The following is a 5462-nucleotide window of genomic DNA, read 5'->3' as shown; positions in this document are numbered from 1 at the left end:
GAATCTGATGATGATTTAAATTCTATTGATGCACTTCTCATTTCTACCCTCCTTAAACGCACCTCCACCCAACTCACTACTATCCCAGAGTCTCAACCGACTGCTCAAGCCACATCTCCACCAAATTCCCCAAGGTCTTCCTTTTTCCAACCTTCTCAAGCAGAAGCCCCTTTGTGGGATATGCTCCAGACTCCACGTCCAGATGAACCAACCTCACCCATTACCATCCAATACAACCCCTTAACTTCTGAACCCATCATTCCTGAACAACCAGCACTTGATCAACCTGAACCTGAACCCAGAACGTCTGATCACTCTGTCCCTAGAGCATCAGAACGTCCGGTTGCTAGAACCACTGATACAGATTCTTCAACTGCCTATACTCCTGTATCATTCCCAACCAACGTTGCTGACTCCTCACCTTCCAACAACTCTGAGTCACATCGTAAATTCATGGAAGTCAGAAAAGGAAAAGTGTATGCCATCCCAGAGTATTACCTTACGGTACCAAGCCCTAGGAGATACCCTGGACCTAGACCAGAACGTCTAGTTGATCCAGATGATCCTATCCATGCTGACCCTTTGCATGAGGTAGATCCTTTAGGCCAACAAGCTCAACCTGACCCTGTCCATCAAGAGCCAATTCAACCAGAACCAGAACACTCTGTGTCTAACCATTCTTCGGTTAGATCACCACATCCTCTGGTTGAAACTTCTGAACCACACCTTGGAGCCTCTGTACCACATGACGAAACCTTTAACATTGGCTCTCCTCAAGGTGTCTCTGAGGCAAACAGTAGCAACCACCCAACCTCTCCTGAAACCAACCTCTCCATTGTTCCCTACATTTACCTCAGACCAACCTCTCTCTCTGAGTGCATTAATGTTTTTAATCATGAAGCTTCATTGATGCTACGTAATGTGCAAGGTCACACTGACCTGAGTGAGAATGCCGACTCTGTTGCTGAAGAGTGGAATAGTCTGAGTACTTGGTTAGTAGCTCAGGTTCCTATTATGATGAGGCATCTGACTGCAGAAAGGGATCAGAGGATTGAGGCTGCTAAGCAGCGGTTTACAAGGAGAGTGGCTCTGCATGAACAACAGCAAAGAAATAAGCTCCTTGAAGCTGCTGAAGAGGCCAGAAGAAAGAAAGAGCAAGCAGAGGAAGCTGCCCGTCAAGCAGCTGCACAAGCTGAACAAGCAAGATTAGAAGCTGAGAGACTTGAAGCTGAAGCTGAAGCCCTTAGATGCCAAGCTCTTGCACCAGTGGTCTTTACTCCTGCTGCTTCTACTTCCATTCCAGCTCATCAATCTGCTCAGAATGTTCCTTCTAGCTCCACACAGTCCAGCTCTTCCAGACTCGATATCATGGAACAACGTCTCGATACTCATGAAAATCTGCTGATGGACATGAAGCACATTCTTCAAGAACTTCCGCGTCGCTCTGACAAGCCTTAGTCTTAGGATTTCTTCGTTTTCATTCTTAACTTTATTTAATTTTATTTCTATTTTATTTTGCTTAAGTTACATTACTTGCTTTGCTTTGTTAGTTGCTATTTCTCTTTGCACATGCATATATATATATATATATATATATATATATATATATATATATATTCAATCCAGCATCTGTTCTGATCTACCCAACGCTTTTTGGGAAAGGAGGAGCCATATGGTGGAACTTCCTTATGAAAAAGATTTTTCAGACAAACAGATTCCAACCAAGGCTAGGCCGATTCAAATGAATGAAGAACTTCTTCATTTCTGCCAAAGTGTACTATCTACTCTTGAGAAATCACTATGGTGGATTGAATTGGAGCAATCACTACTGAATTCGTCATCGACAAAGAAAGTATCAAGGCAGATTTCTACTCTGACCGATGGACTCAGCAAAGAAAATGGTTCTTTGCAAAGTATCAGGGTGAAAAGAGAAAGAAGATCCAAGAAAAATTCTATGGGTTCCTTGAGAAAACCCAGCAAAACATCTTCTTTTTTGAATGGTTTCAAGATTATGCCAACAAGAATTGGAAATCTTACCCCTTCCAAATTGACATGGTTAAATGGCAGCATAAGGATGGAAAAGAAACCCTTTCTAACCTGCCGCCTAAAACTCCTTTCCTTCTTAAAGGAGCTCAATCTACACCTGTCCTAGCTTCTCCCTTCAAGACTAGGAAAGAAGAAGGTGATGTCACTGGTAAAGACATCAAAGACCTCATGGAACAATCCAATTATACCAATAAGTATCTTCAAATTCTTGGAGAATCCCAAGTTCAGGATTCCTCTTCCAGGAAAGGAAAAGAAAAGGTCAAGATTGAACCTTCCTCTTTTAATCTTGATATCCCTAAAGGATGTCAACTTTAGGATGTCAACTTGAAAAACCTCTTTTCAAACCTTTTCAAATCAGTAGCCGTTCCAGACACTCGGCTCAAACTCTTCGAGCAAAAAAGGAATCTGACAATGAGCTCCTCCAAAAGGTGGTAGAGCAACTTCAGCTTCTCAAACAAGTTATTCCTGAGACACCGGAACCTCCTGAGACTCCGGAACCTACTCCGGAAGCAGTTTCTAATCCCACTATTACTGCTCCTCCTCCTCCAAAAACTCGTACTTCTACTCGTAATACCTCTACTTCTTTAAATAATATTGAAGATGGTAAGGTTGAGTCTGATTCTGATATTCAATCTATGAAGTCTGACGTTCAATCTATCAAAAGTATTCCGGTCAATACTGTCATTCACAATTCTAAGAATCAGTGGAGAAAAGAAACCAAGCTCTACTATCCTAGAGCTACTGCTCCTGATCTTCTTTTAGAAGAATCTTCAAACTTCAAAAGCTTCAGTGCCAACAATGTCTATGAATGGAATATTGATGGTGAAAACGAGTATGGCATCACCAAAATCCTCCAAAATATGACTATGGTAGCCACTGCCTATGTTACCGCCAACAATTGTCCTGAATCTCTTATCGTTGAAGTCTTGGTTGCTGGTTTCTGTGGCCAGCTCAAAGGTTGGTGGGATAATTATCTCACTCAAGACGAGAAGGATCAGATCTTGACCGCTGTCAAGACTGATGAAGAAGGTAATCCTATCATGGAAGATGGCAAATTCATCTCTGATGCTGTCAACTCCTTAATCTTTACCATAGCCCAACATTTTGTTGGAGATCCTTCCCTCATCAAGGACAAATCTGGTGATCTTTTGTCCAATCTTAAGTGCAAATCTTTGGGTGATTTCAGATGGTATAAGGATACCTTCCTGACCAGGGTTTACACCCGTGAAGACAGCCAACAAGCCTTCTGGAAAGAGAAATTCCTGGCCGGTCTTCCTAAATCTTTTGGCGACAAAGTTCGTGAGAAACTTAGAAGCCAAAATCCGGGGGGAGAAATCCCATATCACACCCTTAGTTATGGACAACTCATAGCTATCATTCAAAGAGTTGCTCTCAAAATCTGTCAGGATGACAAAATCCAACAGCAACTCACTAAGGAGAAGTCTCAGAATCGCAGGGATTTGGGTACTTTCTGCGAACAATTCGGAATTCAAGGTTGTCCCAAGAAACCTAAACCCAGAAAGCATGATCCTCCTCCCAAACAACAATGGAGAAAGAGATCTAGCAGGAATGTGAATGATCATAGGAAACCCAAGCCTAGATCAAAACCCCAATCTTCGCAAATTCCAAAGAACCCTCCTGAGACTAGACCCTCTCAAGGAAAAGATGTTACCTGCTACAACTGCGGCAAGCCGGGCCATATTAGCAGGTATTGCAGACTCAAAAGGAGAATCTCTGAGCTTCATCTTGAACCTGAGATCGAGGACAAGATCAACAATCTCCTCATTCAAACTTCTGATGAAGAAGAATCTAACCCTTCGGATTCTGAGGTCTCTGAAGACCTAAATCAAATTCAGAATGATGATTCTCAATCATCATCCTCCGTCAATACCTTGTCCATCAACACTTTGACCAATGAACAAGATCTTCTCTTCAGGGCCATTAATTCTATCCCTGATCCTGAGGAAAAGAAAATCTATTTGGAACGCCTCAGATCTACTCTTGAAGATAGGCCTCCCAAAAGTCCAACCAAAACAGGAATGAGAAGAGTTTGATTCAGATCTTCCCAACCCTCTTCTTCTTCTATCGATCATCCTCATCAATCCAATCAATTATCCAAATCTGTCTTCAAAGAAGAAATTCATTTTGAAGATATCAATCAAGATCTTGACAACTGGGAAATTCCAAAAATTTCTCATGCTGAGATCTACAAACCAAACGGATCCTTTTTCAAACGATCAGATTTCATTATCAAAACCGTTGAGCAAACCTACAAGCTCAGATCTGATGATGAAGAAATCCATCTGCTTTCCGAGAAAAGCATCAAAGAACATATCAGCAAGAACTTCAACTATCTTCATATAGGTAGTGTTCAAGTTGGTCTTAAACCCCTAACCAGGAAATCTCTTGACATCGCTGTACTCCTTTGTCTTAGGGATGTTAGACATAATCAATTCCATGACTCCCTCTTAGGAACGGTTGAAACCAGCCTGAGTAATGGACCGATCTTTTTCAATTGCTTCCCAGATCTAACTGTTAGTCTGGAAGATAAAAACATCCTTGATGTCCTCTTCCTAAATATCAAGCTTCATGGCCTTCATATGAAGGAGGATTCCATTCCTATCTCCTTAATCTACAGGGTTCAATACAAAGTAATGAACTCCATCAAATCTTATTTCTTGCGAACCAATTGTGAGAAATCCGGGGAAACAACTCTTTTCCTTACAGATTATGATAAGGCAAACGTTATTGTTCCCAAAACCATCCAATGGAGTGATATCACCCTTCCAGAAAAATGGTCTTTAGAAAAGGCTACTCCAGCCCAACCTGTTGAAACTCCTGAGTTTCGTGAAATCATCCAACACCAATCCGGCCAAGTAGATCTCATCTTTGATAGGCGAAATTCCTTCTCTATCCCTAGATCTATTAGGACATCCTCAAATGATTTCCAATCCGCCATGTCTAGAAGATCTTTTTCTATGACTAGAAGGAACCAGCCTGAGTCTAGTGCTCGACCTTCCCTCTCTCATGACGGATCTACTATCCATTTGGCTGGATATGTCAATACCACTCCTGTCAAGACTACCTATGACAAGGGTGATGAAGAACATCAATCCACCTTATCTCCAACGTATTCTTCTCTAGAAACCCCTGGAGAAACTTCTGATTTCATTGGAGCAATCACTACTGAATTCGTCATCGACAAAGAAAGTATCAAGGCAGATTTCTACTCTGACCGATGGACTCAGCAAAGAAAATGGTTCTTTGCAAAGTATCAGGGTGAAAAGAGAAAGAAGATCCAAGAAAAATCCTATGGGTTCCTTGAGAAAACCCAGCAAAACATCTTCTTTTTTGAATGGTTTCAAGATTATGCCAACAAGAATTGGAAATCTTACCCCTTCCAAATTGACATGGTT

This window comes from Lotus japonicus, chromosome 4 (assembly GCF_012489685.1).
Source record: "Lotus japonicus ecotype B-129 chromosome 4, LjGifu_v1.2".
Classification (NCBI taxonomy): Eukaryota; Viridiplantae; Streptophyta; class Magnoliopsida; order Fabales; family Fabaceae; genus Lotus; species Lotus japonicus.
This window is presented reverse-complemented; position numbering follows the sequence as displayed.